Below are 22,266 nucleotides of genomic sequence, written 5' to 3' on the forward strand. Positions count from 1 at the left end.
GGGCTCATGTAGATAAAATCTATTTTGGGGAAAAAAACCACATTATTTTTGGGAAAAAAAGGTAATGATATCAAATAGGAAAATGTAATCCATTATTCAAGGCTTTGTTATTGAAGCAGAAATGGTTGAACATACAAATAGATTAAAATAGAGAGTTTCAAAATAGTTATCTATATATGGTAATTCACTTTATAGCAAAGGTAGCACTTTCAATCAGTGGGCAAAATAATGAACTATTTAAATAAATATCAAGCTCCCTCTGTTTTCTCTCTGTAAAGTGGCTGGTGGCTTCAGGGGATTCTTAGAAGGGTTATGAAATATTATTTGGTCCTAAAAAGGAAGGGATTTCTGAAACTTGCTATATACAACATTGATTAACCTTGAGGCTATTAGGCCAAGTGAAATAAGCCAATCACAAAAAGGTAAATTTTGTATGATTCCAGTCCTGTGAAGTACTGAGAGTAGTCAGATTCATAGATAAAGAAGTAGAAATGGTTACTGGTGTTTATTAGGGTTGGGACAGGGCAAATAGGAAACTAGTATTGGTTCTTTGTTTTTGATTTTTGCTTTGGCATCAGGGATTGAACCCAGGAGCACCTACCACTGAGTCACATCCCCAGCCACTTTTATGATTTATTTTGATAGACAGGGTCTCACTAAGTTGCTGAGACTGTTTTTTTTTTTTAATATTTTTTTAGTTGTGGATGGATACAATACCTTTATTTTATTTTTATGTGATGCTGAGAATCAAACAAAGTGCCTTCCACATCCGAGGTGAGCACTCTATCACTGAGCTACAACTCCAGCCCCTGAGACTGGCTTTTGAACTCCGGATCCTCTTGCCTCAGCCTCCCAAGTTACTAGGATAGCAGGCATGTGCCAGCGTGGCTGGTGGAACAAGTGTTTGATGGGTACACAGTTTCAGTTTTGCCAAGTGAAGAGAGTTCTGGGTGTTAATGGGGTGATGGGTACACAACAGTGATTGTCCTTCATGACACTGAATGTACTCTTAAAAATGATAAAAATGGGGGCTGGGGCTGGGGCTCAGGTAGTGAGCTCGCCTAGCATGCATGAGGCACTGGGTTCTAGCCTCAGCACCACATAAAAATAAAATAAAGATATTGTGTCCACCTAAAGCTAAAAAAAATAAAATTTTAAAAAATGATGAAAATGGTTTAAAAATAGTGAAATTTTATAATTTAAAAAAAACCTTATGATATATATTACTTATAATTCTATTGTAATTCTTTACTATTGGAAGATTGCAACAAGTCCAGAATGTCCTGTGTGGCCTCGCATTTCTTTTTTATTTGTTTTTGCTCCTGTTTGTTTTTGATTTTTAATCCTCTGAAGTGACTGTGAACAGGGCAAGGATGGAATGCCCAGGTGTGCAGGTAGGTTTCGTGATGGATAATGCCTATATCGTTTTTCTTCAATACTTTCCCAGGAAGTCTCCAATTGTTCTTTTTAGAGTGAGGGTGGGTGCCGGAGGAATGTAAGAAGTTGTCACTTTGAACACTGTTTGGGTTGTCTCCCCAAAGAAGCCAGCCGGCCAGGGCTGTGGGTGTTGGTGATGAAAACGGTTGTGGGTGGGTGGGTGCATGGGCAGCAGCCTCAGGCCTCCGCTCAGCAAGGCCAGGACATGTACATTAGCAAGTGGGGCAGGGGAAGGGGGAAACAGGTGCTTCCGTGACTGCTCTTTTTGTGTCACTTCTTTGTATTCTGCCCATTTATCAGTTTTTCCTTGGGACGCCAAGTTTCTTTGTCAGGGTCTCTGGTTATAGATGAAGTGAAGAAAGGTAGACATCTTCATGTCACCTCAACCACACATGTGGGACTGAGCCTGTCTTACTCCCCTGGCTTCCCTCTCCCTATCAAGTGTGGCTTCCCAGCTTCAAGTGGCTGAGCCTTCTGGCCCTGGCCAACCCACAGACGAGGGTCCCATCCGACCTCCTGCCTCTAGACAGAGCTCTCTAAGGCTCTCTGGCCACATGTGTCCCAGGACTCAAGGAATTTTCTGGACTGGAGGATTTCCATGGTGCTTCAGTGCTCTGAGAATCTGAGAGTTGTCACCTGTCTTAATTCTTGGTGGGCTGAGTGGATACGCAATGAGTTAAAATAGTAACTACCTTGGCATCTTTTCTACCACTAAATGACATTCTCAGCTCTCAGCAGGGAGTTGAACTGAACCCAAAGTAGGAAACTGATATTTTAATTTGAATTGAAACTGAACTCAAATAACAATATTGTTCTCTCTTTGAAGCTTGAATTAGATCTGACCTGGACAAAATCCAGAAAATTTCTTACCCTATTTCTTCTCTCTAAAAACAACCCACAGGACCAAACTCAGATATTTCTGTGTTCTGAAAGTGCTTTTTGTTTTGTTACATTTTTCCCACCTGAGTAGAGTAATATGTCAAATAACTTTAAAAAAAACTTCATGTTATCAAGATGGAAGCTTGACCTCTGAAATGCAGATTTTTACCTTTACCATTGAAAGAATAATAAAAATGAGTTTGTGAGTTTTGAGGGTTATTTTTTTTAATTAGAAAAATTTAATAAACTTATATGAAATTGATCTGAAGCTCCACATTGTGTATTCATTTTTTGTGTCTTTTGGTTAAAGTAATAAACTCAAGCAACTACACAGAACTTTTAAAACTTTGGTGATCATCATATTCCCATCTTTGTGTTGCAGGGTCTTAAATGAGTATGAGTAGGCTGGTAATAAATGTAGACCCCATGTGTCAAATGCAGTCATCTCAAGACCTGGGACAACATCTAGAATACAGATGGTGGGCTGGGGATGTAGCTCAGTGGTAGAGTGTTTGCCTACAATACAGCTGGAGCTCAGGTTCTCCTTGTTGAGTGAATGAATTCAGGGGGAGGTCCTTCAACTACCTTCAATTTAAGAATATATCTGCTTCTGTTACATTATTGACCCTTGATGTTGATTTCAAATATTTTCTTGGCTCAAACTTTTTGGATTTCTAGACTTGTCTGTGGGAATCAATCTCCCCCTCTATCCCGTCTCTCTCTCTCTCTCTCTCTCTCTCTCTCAGCACTGAAACACACTTTCCCCATTTCTGGTAGACATCATATTAATCATTTCTCATTTTCTTCCTGACTTGTCAATTTATCACCAGTCTGCATGTATATGGCTTCTCTGAATGTTTGATCTCCACTATGATCTTTTATTTCTTCACTAGAAGTTTCCATGTTAATTTTTCTTAGTTGGAATCATGTACTTTTTCAGAGTCGAAAGGGGCTGTATATGATCTAAGAAATTGATTTTGCTTTTCTTTAGACACCTAAGTATTTCTGGCTCTCACATTTTGATTCAAAGTTTGAATTGGTAGATTTGTTCTATTTGTTTTTTTCCTATTTTGTTTATGGTTAGCACTAGTGTCTTCCCTTGTATTATAATTGGTGCATTTTCCACAGACTGCACCTGGGAACTCTGAACAGCAGTGAACAGGAAAAGAAAAAATTATTCCCATATCCTACCCCACCCCCTGATGAACCTGTAGTCTTCAATTTGCTCATTTTGACTTTGCTCCCATTCGTTTTTATTTTATTGAGATTGATTTTTGGTCCTGGGGATTGAACCCAGGGACACTTTACCACAGAGCCACATCCCCAGCCCTTTTTATTTTCGATAGTGAGACTGGGTCTCATTAAGTTGCTTAGGGCCTCACTAAGTTGCTGAAGTTTGCCTCAAACTTGAGATCCTCTTGCCTCAGCCTCCAGAGTTGCTGGAATTACAGGTGTGTGCCATGGTGCACAGGACCATCCATTCCTTTTTCCTACAACAGTATCTCTATTTCTGTGTCTGACCTTTCCAAGCTCAGTTCCAATGATAAATGCTGCCTTAAAATTCATTCCCATAAGATTCTACCTGTACCTCTATGGGGAAAGCCCGGGGGGATAAACATCTGGACAATACTGGCACAGCACTGTGTCCCCATCTATTTTTCTTTGGAACACTACTTTTCACCCATTGCATCTTTAGCACAGAGCAAGTTTGTGAAGCAGCACCTCTGTGAGTTTTCATCAATGACAGATATCTGTCAACCGAGGTGACTGACGGACCCTTAACCAAAGCTGAGCATGAGATCAGAGCTTAGCAAAGGGGAATCTTGTCCTGAGAAAATTAGACCTCAAGCCATGTGACAGAAGGACCCTGCAACTCTCTGAATGTTTATGTTGACTCTCAATCTCCAAAGTGATAGAATCAAGAGGGCCTTTAAGAAGTGACTAGGTCTCCTGAATGGGATTAGTGCCCTCATAAAAGGGCCTAAAGGAGTGTGCTTGCACCTTCTGCCATGTGAGGACATGTAGAATGCATCATTTATGAAGTACAGACCCCCATTAACCCTTGATGTTAAACTTCCTGCCTCCATAATTGTGAGCAATGAAATTCTGTCATTCATAAGTCACCCATTTTAAGGTATTTTGTTACAGCAGCCTGAATGGACTAAGATAACTCCCAATGGCAAAGCAAGTTCATCCTGAAGGGCAGGACCGCCCATTAATTCCTGTCCCTGGATCTCTGGAGCTGCCCTAGTTCTGTCCTTGCTGAGGGCTCTTTTTGTGATTCTGGGGCTACTGTGTGGCTTTTAATCTACTTCTGGTCTTCAGTTATCCAGAGCTCATTTTCCTGGTTTGCAACCAAAAAGCTCCTAGTGATAGAAGTGTTTGCAATTATTTGAGGTCTTCCTGTTTCTTCACTGTGCTTCATCCACTCCTCTTTTCTGCTGCCACATATCCGTGCTCCATAGATCCTCCACAGATGTGGCTCCTCAAATATTGGGCACCAGATTGTTAGGCTCTGAAGTCCACTTTGCCAGCCTCCTTTCAAATACCTGAGCATCCACCTGTGCTTCTCTTGATTCCATTTTCTTTGCAAGTTACAGTTCATATTAATTTTTCTATCACTTTGGCATGACAGGGCACATTTTACTGCCTTTGGGAGAACAGCTGAAACTCTACCATTATTTATTTACTTAAACAGAAACCAGCTAAACCAGAATGAGATGGGTCTATCAGAATCCCTTCCACCTGGCCTCCCTCTGACAGCAGGTGACCTTTGGGTGAAGTGGGCATACTTGGCTAGAGATAGGATTCCCAATTGGGTGACATTTTCAGCATACAGCAAGTCTTTGTGAGGCGGTATCTCTGAGAGTTTTTTATCTCTCCGCCTTCTTCTTTCCTCCTTCCTCCATCTCTCCATTTTCCAGTCTATATCTGCCTCTCAGGGCTAATATGGTTCTGCTGACCCTCATTAGTCACCTATCTTTGGAAGACTGAGGTTTCCCTCCTCAGGGCAGTGACTCTGGGGAAAGCTCAGAGGGAGTCCCTGAGTCAGGATGAACACAGACAGTCCTTCCCGTTGGCTCTTAGCTGGGGTTACGGGATTGATGGACTTAACCCACCCTGAATCATCAGTCAGTCCTGAATCATCTCAGAGCAGAGCACAACAGTTATACATGTCCTTCTGGAGGGTACCCTCTGGGTCTTTTTCCTCCTTTCATCTTGGCTGATGTTGATTGGAGTATGGCAGAGCACACACACCTGCTTAATTTTAACCTCTCACCAGCACCAGGACACAAGTGTCATCAAAGCAAAGTGGGAAAGGAAGGATTCCAGGAGCTTCCTGAAGAGGAAGATTTCCTAGTATGTGACCTCTTACTGTCAGCCTGGGCTCTGAGTGTGAAGTCCAGTTCTGCAACTTAACTGTAAATTTAGGCAAATTGCTTGTGTGTTGTGAGCCTCAGCTACAAAGTGGTGATAATATTAGTATCTATTTCATAGGATTTTTTTATGATGATTAACTGAGATAAAACTTAAGTGCCCAGCCTGGAGACTGGCACATGGTAAAAGTGCAATAAATATAAGCTATTGTTTCGGGTAGTAAAACCACCATTAACTCGTCTCTGGGGGAAGATCAATCTGTGTGCATTTGGCCAGCATTGAGACCTTCTGGAAGCAAAGGCTGCAGGAGTACTTCCCTCCTGGGAAGTCAGAACCAGAGATCACAGTGGACCCCTTAAATGGCAATAGAAGCCAGCATAAGACAGATCAAAGCCATTGCACAAGCCATGAGATTTAGAACTCACCCCAGGGAGAAGAAAAAGGAGAGTGTGAACTCTTGTTTTGGGGTAGAACATATTCATATCTGCTACACCCCTAAGTTTGTCCTGGTAGAACTGAAGCAGAGCTGTAGAACCATTTGGCATACGGAGCAAAGCAACTCACCTCCAATCCCTCACTCCATCCTTCACTAGCACCCTTCTCTCCTGGAGGGAAGAAAGAAAGTGTAGTTGGAAGAGTGGCAGGTGCTGCTGGAAAGGTCTACGATCCCTGACTTCCTCTGCGGATGGCTTCTGTTGGTGGCATTGGAGCAGGAGGCTGGCTCAGGGGTGCCTGGGGGTGACTGACTTGCCAGCAGAGCATAGGTGTTATGCTTGGATGTGGTCTGACCCCACCAAAATGCATGTTGAAATTTCTTGTCAACGTAGCAGTGTTGGGAAGTGGTGCCTTTAAGGAGGATTTACTATCTTTCTTGTGAAACTGGATCCGTTCCCTGGAGAGTGGGCTGTCATAAAGTGGGTCAGCTCCTTTGTCCTCTCCCTCTATTCCACACGCTCCCACTCACCACTCTCCCACATGCTTCTGCCATGTGATGCCATCTCCATGGAACAACACAGCATGAGGCCCTTGCAAGATATGGCCACCCGGTCCTGAACTGCTCTGCCTCCAGAGCTGTGAGCTAAATAAACTTCTGTATTAATTATTCAGTCTCAAGTTATTTTGTTACAGCAACAAAAACAACAGTAAAGCAGGTGAATACAACAGGGCAGCTGGATGAGCTGATGCTTGAGAGGCAAGTGGAATGGAAATGGAGGCGGTAGATTCCCTAGACATTCCTAAGTAAAAATTATAGGAGATTCACAGAGTGGGGAAAGTTGGAGAGATGGGATTTTGGACCCAGATGGTGGAGAATGATGATGTAGGAGGAGGAATGGCCTGAGGGTGGGAGGACTGGTGAGTACCCTTTCATGGTGAGCACCCTTTCATGGTGAGCTTAAGTGCTATTGGGATGTCCAAGTAGGAATATCAGGTATACTGCTGGAAATGGGATCATAGGTCTAGAGTGGTGCTTCCCAACTTTTGGATTCAAAATTATTTTATACTCTTCAAAGATATTGAGTACCCAAAGAACTTTTGACCGAATGGGTTTTTATCTATCAACGTTCATTGTATTAGACATTAGAACTAAAACACAAACTATTTTTACATTTGCATAAAAATAACTATCCTAAGTCTATTACCCTTGAACATCAATAACATGAAATTTTCTGAAAAAAAATTTAGTGATCATTTTTACAAGTCTCTTTAATATCTGGTTTAACAAAAAAGCTTGATTCTCAGAGCTGGCTTTACAGAGCTGGCTTTACATTCAGTTTGCTATGAAATAAATTGTTTTAGTTGAAGTTTATGAAGAAAACACAGATGCACACAGAGAGGTGCTTGGACAAGTGATGACCTTACAGCGACCTCCATGAGGGATCGTAGAGCCACACTCTAGAACTGTTGGTCTAGAGAGAAGCCATGGCTTCAGATAAATGTTTTGGAGTAATCTGTTCAAAGATGATAGTTGTGATTTGAGAGTAGAAGAACTCCTTTTGGGAGAAGGGAGAAAGCAAATGCGGAGAGCCAAGATCTCTGAGCATTGGGCACACTTATCCAGTGGATCTTCATTGTTCGTGAATTCTCTATGTGCAAATTTCCCTAATTGCTAAAATTTATTTGTAACCCCCAAACTAATCCTGGTGGCACACTTTGGTGGCCCTTTACAGTAGGTGAAAATTCTGAGTCACCTGATGTGCACATTTTCAGCTAGATCTGCTGGGGATCAGAAAAATAGTTCAAAATGAAGGCCTGTAGGCAAAAGGTTCTCTCTGACCTTCTGTCCTCCTGTCTCTCACCGGCACTTTCCCCTGAGGCAAGTCATAGAAACTAGAATTCCTTTTCCCCTAAGCAGGTCACAAAAACCATAGTCCCTTTGCCCCAAAGTCAGCCATAACACCTAAAAATATCACTTCAGCATTTTCCTCATCTTTCTGGATAACAACTGGCCATAAAAAATTCAAGACCCTCATTTCAGAGGGGTCCTGACTCATACCTGGAAGGAAGAAATGCTACAACTGAGAAGCCAAGAAGAATCTGGAGAGACCAAGTTGGGGTTCCCCACCTGTCTGTTTCCATCAGCTCAGACCCTTTCTGCCTATATTTCCACGGGGCTGCCCCTGCTGCACAGAGCCTGCCCCCCCAAAATGCATGCTTTCCTCTGGATCTTCGTCAGACTCCTTCAGTCTGAATTGTCCCATGTCATGTAACTATGATCAGATGCAGTCATTATGCTTTCCTCTTCTCACCGGTCTTTGGTATAGGGGTGCCAGCTGTGACACTTTATGATGGGAAAGAAGGGGGTCACCCCTTTTTTACCGCAAAGGTCCAACAAGGTACAGCTCTGACTTTCTGGTTCATCTCTCAGGATGTAATCAAGTCTTTTTCACTAGTCTGTTGAGTGTTGCTTTTCTTTCTTTTCTTTCTTTCTTTTTTTTTTTTTTTTACATGTTTGCTGGCGATTTAAAAACATTTCTGTTTAAATGGACCCCAAGCATGGTGCTGAAGAGCTGTAAAGAGTTCCTAAGCACAAGAAGACTGTGATACACTCTACAGCGTCTAATACTGTGTTAGGAAACTTACAGTGCTGTTGGCTGTGAGTTCAGTGTTAATCAATATTTATTAAATAAAGTGTCTTTAAACAGAAACACGCAGAAAACAAAGTTATGTATTGATCGATTGGCAAAAATGTGACCAGGGGCTCATACACTTATATATCCCACATGAGCTCGATTCCCCTATGAACTCAGGATTTGCTAATTCAGTATTTAAGACAATGTCATGAGCAAAACTACTTTTAATAAAGACTATACTTGAAGGAGGGAAGAGGAACAGAAATCAGTGAGGGGTGGAGCACAAGGGAAAAGAGGGTGGGGGTCCACTTGTCAGACAAGGGAAAGCAAAGAGGAGCTCTGAGCCTCTTCCTTCTCCACACCACCCAGAGGAGGCTCTGTCACCCCCTTTCCCCCTGGACAGGTTTTCCCTCGACTTTTTCCATCTCTATGATAAGTCATGCCTAAAGGCTGGTCCCAGCTGTGTAGGCGCTCCTTCCAGGGAATGAAACCAGGGTTATGCTGCCCTCTCCTGTAAGAAGGACGGGAAGGGAAACATGGAAACACAGTGGCAAATGGCAAAGATGAGTTTATTGAAAGAGGAGTGTTCCAGGGTTTTTGCATTCTCTAAGGACAGGAGCTCTTCACTTTCTCAGAGGTAGGCGGAAAGATGAAATTTGTCTGCAAAGGTGTTCGGGGTTACAACGCAGACTCTCTTAGCCAAGATTGTTAGAAGGCAAACACCCTTTCATTAACTCCAAGCCGAATATGGCTGCAAGGGAAGGCGGTCTGGGAGCCTTTTCTGTTTTTATGGTAATTTGATGCAAGGTGAGCTCGGCCAGTCTCCACACTCTGTGGACTGCATAGCCACAGCACGCTTCCACCACCTGGTGACCACACACTTAAATTGCAAGGCCTGCTTCTTTGCTCAGGGAAACATCCTTTACCTTATTGATGAAAACCTGGAATGAAGTTAGCAAACAGCTGCTAATTCTTTTTTAAGCATAAATAATGTTTGATCGTTCTAGCTCAACCCACAGGGATTGCTGTCTTCTCGGGATCAGTGCTCATTTTTGGTGTTTTCCACCCAAACCTGGAAGGCACTGAGCTGCTTTTGACTTGAGGATGGGTGCTGAGTGGAAGTCAAACAACTCCTGGACAGCGGGGAGGGCCTCGCAGGTCTCCCCCTTGGGACTCCCCAAAGACTTTCAAATCAGGCCTCAGAGGCCTGAAGCTGCAGCTCTGCTAGCCTCAGCTACTTTTCTCCAAAGACAGAGTTTGATTTTGCTCCATCGGTGAGATCTAAAAAGCCAAGGAAGACTTTGAAGTAAATATCCTCCTTCCTCAGTACCCTAAAATTCCTGCATTGGTAATTAATTTTATTTCCTGAGTGTTCACTTTGAAAAAGGGGACATCCATTGTGAGGGTGAGCTGTTAAGCCATTAACACGTCAATGTGAATGACCTCACTACCACTTTCCTCAGGTGGGACTCAGAGTTCCTAGAAGGTCTTGGAGGGGTGGGGTTCAGGAAAGAGCCCACCAAGGAGAGACAGCCTCTGCTGTGTTCTTTATGTTACCCTGGGGTCAACAGGGCCAGGCAGCCACTGGTAAGAGGCTGCATGCAGTAACCCAGGCTTGCAGGAACGTGGAAAAAACCCTGGTGGCCACCTGACACGGGAAGTCACGGGGTGACTGCACAGGTGGAAGGACTCATAATTTGGATTCTGTCTTTTCCTGAAAAAAGGAAAAAGAATAAGGATAATGACCGGCATTTTCATCTGACAGGACTTAAGGGAACTGAATTGGGGCTGCTCCGTGGAGAGGGGGCGTGTATACTCCACTAAGCCACAGTCCCCAGAAGACCCACTTGCCTCACGTATGTTCCTGGCCTGGCTTCTAAAACCATCTGAGGTTGTGACTCTACTTTCAAACACTAATGAGAACAATTGAAACCATGAGAAAAGTGATGAAGATATCAGTGACAGTTATTTAATGTTTCTACAAACCAGATACTGTGCTAGCAATATATCCACAGATTATGTCTCTAATTCTCACCAAACAAGGGTGTCTATATCCCCATATTAGAGATAAGAAAATCAAGTGACAAGCAGTAGTTCTTTTTAAAATTTTTTAAAAATTATCAAGGGACCTTTATTTATTTGTATGTAGTGCTGAGAATCGAACCCAGTGCCTCACACATAATGGACAAGCACTCTACCACAGAGCTACAACCCCAGCCCAAGCAGTAGTTCTTTTTTTTTTTTTTTTTTTTTTTTTGTACTAGGAATTGAACCCAGGGGCACTTAACCATTAAGCCACATCCCCAGCCCTTTTTATTATTATTATTATTTTAAATTTTAAGACAGGGTCTCACTAAGTTGCTTAGGGTCTCACTAAGTTGCTGAGGCTGGCTTTGAACTCATGATCCTTCTACCCCAGCCTCCAGAGTTGCTGGGATTACAGGCGTGTGCCAATGTACCGGCTATAAGTAGGAGTTTTATAGTCACATGATTATTTTCATATTTATGTTAGAATATTGCTGTGAGGGTAGCTGGCACACATATCCACGAGAGACAGAGCTCTGAGTCAAACCAAGGTTTATTGACAGGGAATATCTGTTAGGCTGCCCTTCTGTAAGGTGCAGCAGCCTTCAGGTAAAAACTTCTTAACTATATAGTCATGTACAATTGAGTAGTTACAAAATAACCCATCTGGTCCTGTGATTGTTGTTTGACGCCTTTGTTGTGGTTTTGGTAGTTAGGGACTCTTTGGGGGCAGGCCTAATGAGAAGGTCATTCTTGGGTGCTAATTTTCAAAATGAAGGTGCTGATTTTTAAAATGGAGTTACTTTGGTCTAAGGACCTAACATTTGCCATGGTAGAGTTCTTGGGTATTTACTACCCCCAGTTACTGCCATTAGATCAAGCTCACTTTTGTCCATCCTGCTTCTGCATCGTGGTCCAGCCTTCACAAGCTTGAGCATAAACATATAACCAATTTCCTCGTTTCTTTAGGTCTTCATTTTGGAGGTTTCTGTGTCACCTAAAACATTAAATAAATTCATATTTTTATCCTTTAATCAGCCTTTTTTTTTTTTTAGGTTGTAGACGGGCACAATAACTTTATTTTACTTACTTTTTTTTAATGTGGTGCTGAGGATCAAACCCAGTGCCTCACATGTACCAGGCAAGTGCTCTACCACTGAGCCCCAGCCCCAGCCCCATTAATCAGTCTTTTGTGATAGGCTGGCTCAGCCATGAATCCAAGATAAGAAGAAAAGATATTTCTTTTCTCCTATGTCCCTATCCTCCCAAAAGTTTTCAATATTGTATTGGCCAAGAACCAACTGGGAGAAAAAAAAACCACATGGTAATCTGTATAGGGAAAGTTGAAGTATAAAGAAATTATAAAATGGAGCAGGGTGTGGTGACACACACCTGCAATCCCAGCAACTCAGGAGGCTAAGGCAGGAGGATAGCAAATTTGAGGTGGGTCTGGGCAACATAGAGAGATCCTGCCTCACATAACACACACACACACACACACACACACACACACACACACACACAAAGGCTGGGGACGTAGATCAGAGGAAAAGCGCTCCTGGGTTCAATCCCCAGTAAAATTCCCCAAACCCCAAATAAATTACAATATGGAATTACTGTAGTCACCCTACAATAGGATCTTGGGAGAAAGAGAACCCTAAAGAATCCTCTAAAGGTGAGCAAAGACACTCAGGAAGGAGCATCCCTCCCTAAGACTGGGGTGGCAGAGAGGTTTGCTGGGTTCCTCCAGGGTAGAGCCAGCCAAGTCACAGGACAAGCCAGGACGCTACTCCAGGGTTTAGAAAGTGGAGAATTTGGGCTGGGGTTGTAGTTCAGTGTCAGAGTTCTTGCCTTGCATGCGTGAGGCACTGGGTTTGATCCTCAGCACCACATAAAAATAAATAAAATAAAGATATTGTGTCTTGGGGCTGGGGATGTGGCTCAAGCGGTAGCGCGCTCGCCTGGCATGCGTGTGGCCCGGGTTCCATCCTCAGCACCACATAAAATAAAGATGTTGTATCCACCAAAAACTGAAAAATAAATATTAAAAAAAAATTTTCTCTCTCTCTCTCTCAAAAAAAATATTGTGTCCATCTACAACTAAAATATATATATATATATATATATATATTTAAAAGAAAAAATTATATTAAAATATATTTTAAAAATATATTTAAAAGAAAAAAAAGTGGGAAACCTTGGCCAGGACTAGAAAGCAGGATCACCTCTTTGGAGAGCCGGGGAGACAGGCTGAGAAGCCAACCACAGGGATCCAGGAGGTGCCACGGGAACTCCACAGGACTCAATGTCACCCATCGCCCTCACCAGCTGGCAACCAAACCGCAGGAGCAACAGGCAGCAAAGCCCTGGAGGCGCAGGAGAGCCCCTCCTGCTGCAGCGTCCCTCCAGTGCCCTCTACTGGGCAAAGCCTTTAACATCATGCTAGAGCCAAAGGAAAAACATTCCAAGAACCCAGATCCATTTTCATCAGACAATACGTTGTGAATTTGGAGCAATCTGAAGAGGCAGCATATTGATAATTGCACAAAAATTTGCTTCGGATTGTATGAATGTTACGAATAACTGAGTCATTAGTATACTTCTCCATCCCTACTTAACTGCTTCTTTTTTCTCTTGTGCTGAAAACTGACCTTGTTATTTTTGTTTCTTTAATCACTGTCAATCTCCAAACTCTCCTTTAGATTTGGAGATTCACTCCCCCACCCTCAAACACACATAGGACAGCAGTAGTCTCAGTTCTAACTCTGGCAACATTCAGTGCCAACCTCCAGTTAGGTCAGAGTGGCAGCGGAGTCCATGGTCATCTGTTTGAGGTCATCATTTTGCATCTTCAGCAAGTGATAAAAAATGGCTCCACAGTGGCCTGGGGCCAATTTACAATTCACAGAGGCCACTGGGGCCTTTTTTCTGCCCTTTCCTTTCCTCCCCCTAAAGGTGCTGTCACAAGGGCTATGTGTCTCCTGACTTTTGTCCTACATGTTAATTGTTTTCAATCAACACACTTGCAATAAGGTTGACAGACACCAGCACACTGAAATGACAAGGAGAAGAACAATCATGACTGTTCAGACCCCAGCCACCAACTTTTGAAAAAATCCCTTGACCTTTTCTGAATTTCTCCATGAACCATTTCTTTTTTAAAAAAAACTAAACTTCAAACTTCCTCAGTATTATCATTCCAGATAAATTATGTCTTAATAAGTTGTATTGATTTTCTCTTTTAATTACTAGTATCATAGCTGAAAAGCATTCCTCAAAAAAGTATATGATTTCAACTATCATAAAATTCATATAATTTCCTTTTTTCTTTCTTTTTGGAGGTCTGATCTTATTATTTGTTACACTTAAAAATTCTTATTTTGGGAGGGGAGTATAGGGGATTGAATTCAGGGGCACTTGGCCACTGAGCCACATCCCCAGCCTTATTTTGAATTTTATTTAGAATCAGGGTCTCACTGAGTTGCTTAGCGCCTCCCTTTTGCTGAGGCTGGCTTTGAACTTGAGATCCTCCTGCCTCAGCCTCCCAAGGCACTGGGATTACAGGTGTGTGCCACTTCACCTGGCTAAAAATTCTTAGTTTTGACTGGACTCAAACTTAAAAGTAGAAGTGCTCAGCGAGGCCAGCCTGTGTCTCTTGGCGATCTGTTCCTGGCATTTTTCTTAGGCTTCTTTCATTCTCTTGGTCAAAAGTTCAGCATATTCTGCCACATCTTCCTTATTCTTCTTAGTATGCTATTTTTCATCAGAGCAATACACCAGCATCTGTGTTGCAGGACACATGGGGTAATGAGATGCTGAATCTTCAATTGATCCTGAGTTTCTTTCCTTCCTTGTTTAAGGATTTCTGACAACATATTGGCAGATGTCATTGTCTAAGAGAGATTGAAAATTTGCAGGTTTTCCTAGCCCTTTTGAGTCCCAGGCAATGAAGCACAATAGTACCCATAAGTCCAGGAATATCCTTCTCTCTCTCTCTCTCTCTCATTAATTTTTTTTTTTTTTACAATAACCAAGTTGAGGAATGCTCAGATTGGTATCCACAATGCGACCCCAAATAGATTTGTTCTTTCTCTCTACAGTTCTCGGTCTGTAACAGCAGTGTCCCTTACGCAGTAGCAGGCAAACACAGCAATGGGTCAAGACACACTGCTTCTTGCAAAAGCCTTGTGTGTTGTTCCTTTCCCTGATTTGGACCATAGAACCCTTCCATTCTTCACCCAGAGCATCAGCAGCAATTTCTGTGGCCATATGCTTCTCTTAAAAAGTATGAAGTTTCCATTCATCATCCACTTCAATGAGTTTCTGGCAGTCAGTGGTTGGGAAGGAAATATTCAGTGTCACTCAGAATTCATATAATTTCAACAAAACAAAAACCTATAGCCAGGCTGACTTTTTCTATCACTTAGGATCTCTCTCTCTCTCTCTCTCTCTCTCTGGTACTGAGGATTGAACCAGGGGTACTTAACCACTGAGCCACATCTCCTGCCCTTTTTTTATGTTCTTTAGAGACAGGGTCTCACTGAGTTGTTTAGGGTCTTGCTAAGTTGGTGAGGCCAGTTTTGATCTTGCCATCCTCCTGTTTCAGCCTCCCAAGTTGCTTATAGGCGTGGACAAGCATACCCGGCAGAGCCCAGCGCAAACGTTTTTCACTGGCCTTGTGCAGGACACTGAGTGGCCCTGACAGATGAAGCACATGATTTTAGAGTAATTTTTTTCAAAAATCTAAGTAGATTGCTTTCAAAGGTAGATTTTCTTTGTTTGGTTTTTTACATCTTTTGAGGATCAAATACCTTTAGGATTCAAAGTGTGAAAGCCATAAATATACATTCAAATGAGTAGATTGCAAATTGCTTCACAAGGAAAGCTGTTCAAACCTAAAATATTAAAGAAACTCACTGTTTCCTTAAGAAAGGCCGGGGGCGGGGGGGGGGGGGGATTTGGCTTTAGTTGGTATTTATTGAATGAATGGATTTTCCAGATAGACAAAAAAAAAAAAAAAAAAGTTTTCTACAACTAGTATAGAAAGGGAAGGAATAAAATGAGTTGCAAAAGGCCAATGTTCAGATGATGGCAAATCCAGGGCTCCAGGCTTTCATTAGAGGCTTAAGTGCTTGGACTATTTGAAGTTGTATTTAAAGAAAAAGAAAATGGTAACCAAAGTCCTTTAAGTGGAGAAAAATAAGTCAGAACTTACCGCAAATTAAATTCCAGAATGATTAAAACTTGAATGTAAAATAAAACAAATATGTAAAAATGGAAGAACAGAGTGCATGTGCGTGCTTATTAGTCTTGAGTGAGAGAAACCTTGCTAAGCTAAACATTTCTGAAGTGGAAAAGCAACCACAATAAGACTGACACTTGAGGGGCAGGGACAGAGTCTGTTATGTACCCAGATGTTCACTGTAATATTATTTATAACCAGAAACTAATACATGTCCTCAAATAGGAAGGGTGAAACAAGCGTGGCCGACTCTACACTTGCTGTTATGTTGCCATGGTAATTGGAGGGGACCATTGGGGAATGGAGTGATCATCAAGACAGGCACAGTCTGCCCTCTGGGAGCTAATGTTCTACTGGGGAAGACAGATAATAAGCAGGTAGGTAAGACAATTCCAGATGTGGCATGTCACAGGGGACTGTGGCAGAGGATCACAAGTGGGTCAAAGAGGGCTATACAGAAGGGGTGTACCCGGAAGGACTGTCCCAGGAGGTGGCATTTGAAGGGAAACATGACTCACGAGAGGGAGCCAGCAAAATACACAGCCAGGGACGCATATTCCAGGCATATGGAACAGCAGTTTCTAAGATGCTGGAGTCTGCTGCGGGAGGGATGGGATGGAAGGTGTGTGACTGGAGCAGGGAGCCAGGGGGAAACTGGAACTCCAAGGAGGGGAAAGTGAGCGAGGCCAAACTTCAAGGCCTCGCGGGCTGTGGGTGGAACTTGGATTGTGTTCTCAGAGCAGAATGCTCCGGAGCAGATGGAGAGGAGTGTCTCTTGGTCTGGGAGTTGCTGAAGGCCTCCAGGACAGGGTGACAGGGACGCCACTTTAACCCATGTTCAGTAAACAGGTCTGACATAGAATGATGTCAACTCTATCATTTCTACTATAGGAAAAAATGACTAGGAAACCAGGTTTCAGGTGAACAATAAAGAGGTGACAGGGATTGCTTCCAGGTTATAGGATCACACGTGATTTCTACTTATTTCTGGTATGCTTTTCTGTATCTTATTATATAAAACACTAGAGGCGATCAGAACCTGAATTTGTATCAGTCACAGTACTTAGTTGCAGAATTCCCTCTTTCTACCCTGAGTTGAGGGTGATTTTTTCCTGGGTGTTAGGATTGAGATTCCAGGACTACAGAGAGCAAGCTTGGATGCCCTACAGCTGAGCAACTTGGCCTGGACCATTTCCTAAGCCCATCCCAGACCATCCAGTTTGCCACAGGCACTACCCCACCTCTGCGCCTCTAGGGTGCTGATTCTGCCAAGGGAAGCCCATGTGCCAGGCACCCGGACAAACTCCCTAGGCTCCCTCAGAAGGAGCAGACATAGATTCCCCCATGAAGGCCTCGTGCCCAACTGGGAAGATGAACAGAGACCTATCTAAGAACCATCACACGTTCAAAGGTACAGAAGAGGGACACACCCACCCACACCTGCAGGTATCAGCACAGCTTCTGAAGGAGGAGGATCTAGGCCCAGGGATGACCCCAGGGAATGAAAAAAGTCATTCTGGGCAGAAGGAGGCAGAGACAGGAAACAGGGACAGAGGTACGGACGGCTGGAGCGGAGTGGAGTAGCTCCTTGTTTCCAGGACAGTCCCACCAGCCCTCTTGTCTTGAAATCTCCAAACTGAAACACCCCATGGTTCTGTTCCTCTGACAGGAGGACTGCAACCAGTGGGCTTCCTCAAAGTCCTCAGGCCTCCCCACCCCATCTCTCCTGGCAAGTCACATAATGGTCCTAAGGTCCTCCTCCTCTCTTCTTAGCCTGGGTGTTACTGAGTTCCCAGAGTCAGTACGGCCCACACTGAGGCCAGCCCTTGTCCCAGGACTGTCTCCTCCCCATGTCCTTTTTAGTGAAGGAAGAGGGCTGGTGGCCATACCCTGGAGCCTAAATATGACATTTTTCCCTGTCCCCCTGCTCTGCCCTACCCCCATGTGTTCCTCTTGGCAGACCTCCTCACTGCCTCTCCCTCCCCACTGCCTCTCGCTCCCCACCCTGCCTTTGGCCACACACCTATCTCCTCTCTTTATGAAGTCCCCGAGAGGTGGATGCAGTTTCACATGGGGCTACTGAGACACCCAAGCCATGTCTTGGGAGAAGGAGGAGCAGATCCCAGAGCAGAGGACAGGCAATGCTATTGCAGCAACAAAAGGCCCGCTGCGAGGGCTCTTCTCCCAGGATGAGGAACAGTCCCATCAGCTATCTGAGGTTCAAACAGCCTCACGAGACCTCTTCCCAAGAGCAGCCTCCCACCATCCTTCTCAAGGACCTAAAGGCGGCAGAGAGGTTTGAGGATGTATGCCCAGGACCCAGCTGCTGGGCACAGCTGGGAGAAACCAGTCAGGTCCTCTCGTGCCTTCCAATGCAGTCCTCTGGCCACGTGCCCCTCTTCTCCACCTCCATGCTACTCCACCCAGGTGTCCACCCCACTGGCCATGCTGGGTGCAGCTTTCAGGACCAGCACTGGCCACTGCAGCTCCTCCCACATACAGGGACTCATCTAGCGCAGCGTGGCTCAGAGGTGTCTACTGTCATATCCAATTTTTTAAAAAAATAATTTTTGTTCTTTTAGTTATACATGACAGTAGAGTGTAATGTGACTAAGTTACACAAACATGGAGTACATCTTATTCTAATTAGGATCCCAGGTGTACATGATGTAGAGATTCACTGTGGAATATTCATAAATGCACATAGGAAAGTTATGTCAGAATCATTCCACTGTCTATCCCCTTCCCTTCCCTTCTTTTCATTCCCTTTTGTCTAATCTACTCAACTTCTATTCTTCCCCTCCTTAGCTTGCTGTGTGTTAACATCCACATATGAAAGAAAACTTTCGGCCTTTGGTTTTTTGCAATTGGCTTATTTTGCTTAGCATGAGAGTCTCAAGATACATCCATTTTCTGGCAAATGTCATAAAGTCGTTTTTTTTATGGCTGAGTAATACTCCATTGTGTATATGTACCACATTTTCTTTATCTATTCATCTGTTGAAGGGCACCTAGTTTGGTTCCATAGCTTAGCTATTATGAATTGAGCTGCAATAAACATTGATGTGACTGCATCACTGTAGTATGCTGATTTTTAAGTCCTTTGGGTATACGACAAAGAGTGGAATAACTGGGTCAAATGGTGGTTCCATTCCAGGTTTTCTGAGGAATATCCATACTGCTTTCCAGAGTGGTCGCACCAATTTGCAGTCCCATCAGCAATGTACCCTTTTCCCCACATCCTTGTCCACATTTATTGTGACTTGTATTCTTGATCATCACATCCATTTTAAAAGAGAAACCAAGGCTCCCAAGGGACAAGGACCTTGCCCACGGTCACACCCAAGGCTTAGAACCTAGATCAGCTGGTCTCTGAAGCCAGCTCTGAACAGCAGACCATTTCCCAAGGGGACAGCCTGATCCCATACAGAATGGGTGGTGGTGAACCAGCCTGGGGTTGGGGCCATGGAGCAGCAGGGGCAGAATAAATTCCGCAGAAGAACAGAATCTGGGAAGGTGAAGGGCGCTGTCAGCTGGGGGAGAGAGGAGCAGCTGTTCCTGGCGGAGGCCCAGCCTGTGCCCAGCTCTGGAGGTGGAACCCAGCCCCAGAAGTCTGCTCTGTGGTGGCGGCAGGAGCAGCAGGGGTGACTGGAAGACCCATCCCCTTGTGTGGAAGTCCCAGCCTCCCTGCCAGGCCTTCTGCCTGACCTGGGCCTTGGCAGCTCTGCCTCCCCGTGCCTGTCTGCCCTCCTTCTGCTGTCCCCAGGCTCAGTCGCAGAGTTGTCTCCTCACTGGTGCTTCCACTTGGTCCTGTCTTGGCTCAGACGTCACAGATTGCTGCCTCCTGAAGGGTTATAGTCACAGCATATCTGTACAGGTTAAGAAAAATTAAAAATTGGCAGATTTAACCATATGGAAAGCCAAAGGCTTCCATACAACCTGCTATATATGTGCCCCACCAATTCGTATGTTGCAGCCTGAATGCCCAACGTGAGGGAATTTAAAGATGGGGCCTTTGAGAGGTCACTAGGGTTGGATGAGGTCATGAGGCCCTCATGGTAGGATCAGTGTCCTCATAAGATGAGACACCAGAGGGCTCCCTCTCTCTCCCCACCACTGAGATGCAGTGAGATGGCCGACATCTGCAAGCCAGAGAAGCCTCCCCAGAGACCTAGCATGCTGGGACCCTGATCTGGGATGTCCAGCCCCTGGAACTGGGGGGAAACAAAGACCTGTTGTTTTAGCCATGGAATCTAAGGGGTTTTATGGACAGCTAGAGCAGATTAATATACCGTCTAGGGGAAGTTTAAAGACCTGAAATGTGTGTGTGTGTGTGGGGGGAATTCTCAACATATGTAAGAGGTAAAGTGTTCATGATATTCAACATGTTATAAAGAAACCAGCTAAAAAAAGTACAAATATCTCAATAAAAATGAACAAAGGACAAAGAGAGACAATTTATGAAAGAGCTATAAATTGTCAATAAACCTAACACATTCTCTCTTATTCTGTGATAGAACGACGGATCCCAAGTCTGTCCAGGTCCTAATTCCCAGGGCTATCTTACATGGCAAAAGGGACTTTACAGATGTGGTGACATTAAGGATGTTGAGATGGGGAGATGATCCTGGGTTATCCAGTGGGTCCCGTGTGATCACAAGGGTCCTTGTGAGTGACAGAAGGAGGCTAAAGAATCTGGTTTGAGAAGAGATGTGATGATGGAAGCGAAAGTTGGACGGATGTCTCTGAAGATGGAGAAAGGGCCCTGAGTCCCAGAAGGCAGGTGCCTTCAATAAACTGGAAAAGGCAAGGAAATAGCCTCTCCTAGAACTTCTAGAAGGGACTGCAACCCTGCTGGATCATCGACTTCAGCCTGTGGGACCCATTCTGACCTCCAGACCTGTAAAATAATACGTGGCATTGTTTTAAGCCACCAACTCTGTAGTAATTTGTACAACCACAAAAGGAAACTAAGGCAATGACCAGTCAAGAAAATATAAATGAAAAGAACGACATTTATGCCATTAGATCAGCATAAACGAAGAGTGTACATGCAGATGCTTTTGGTAAAAATATAAATTTGTATGCCTTCCTGGTGGGTGTCAGTTGGTAGTATCTATGAAATCTTTAAACATGCATGCTTTTTGAGCTAACAAGATTATTTTTTACTACCTCCCAAAGCACTGACTGTCAATTGCATTTCTAGTGGAACTCTTCCACTAGAGGAGAGGGATGTGAGACTATAATCACTAAAGCCATGTTAGGAGCTGGAGCTGATACCTGGCTTCACTTTGCCCCTAAAGAAACTTCCTGGGCCTTTTCAGGTTCCAAGGATCACACTTTGAGAACCACTATCCCAGAGGAATAAGTGGACGAATAAAAACTTTACAAGGATGTTCAACACAACATTATTTTACAACATTATACAACAATTATACATTATTTCCAATTGAAAAAAAAAAATAGAACCCACCTAGCCTCTCAAAAAGGAGACTTCTGGAAAACTACTCAGCATCACTGATCATCAGGGAAATGCAAATTGAATCCACAATGAGATATGAGACTTGTATAGAAAAGACTTGAAAAGAGATATATCACAGCATGTTATGGCCTAGATAGGAGGGGTCCCCCTAAAGCTCATGTGTGAGACAATGCAGGAAGGTTTAGAGGTGAAATGATTGGGCTGTGAGAGTCTGAACCTATGAGTGCATTAATCCCTGATAGGTGACTGTGGACAGGTAGGCTGTGGCTGGAGGAGGTGGGTCACTGGGGGCATGACCTTAGATTTTATATTTGTCCTTGATAACAGGAGACCTCCCTTTCCCTGCTCCCTGGTGCCAGGTTCCCAGCTGTTCTCCTCTGTGACACACCTCTGCCATGATGTTCCGCTCATCTTGGGCCCAGAGGCATGGGGCTAGCTGTCTATTTAACTGAGACTTCTGAAATCCTGAGCCCTCAGATAAACTTTTCTTCTTGTAATCATTCTTATCAGGTCTTTTTGGTCACACTAGCAAAAAAATCTGACTAAAACACAGCATTAACCAGTGACCATCACTAGGTGGTGGAATTAAAATGATCTTTACTTTCTTTTTTATACTTTTTTGTATTTTCTGTGTTTAGAAAAATAAATATGTATTCCTTCTATAATCAGAAAAAAAAGCTAGTTAAACCCTAAATAATGAATGAAAAACAAACGGATGAATGGTTAGACTGTGAGAGAGGGTTTGGGGGAGA

This window comes from Callospermophilus lateralis, chromosome 16, assembly GCF_048772815.1.
Source record: "Callospermophilus lateralis isolate mCalLat2 chromosome 16, mCalLat2.hap1, whole genome shotgun sequence".
Classification (NCBI taxonomy): Eukaryota; Metazoa; Chordata; class Mammalia; order Rodentia; family Sciuridae; genus Callospermophilus; species Callospermophilus lateralis.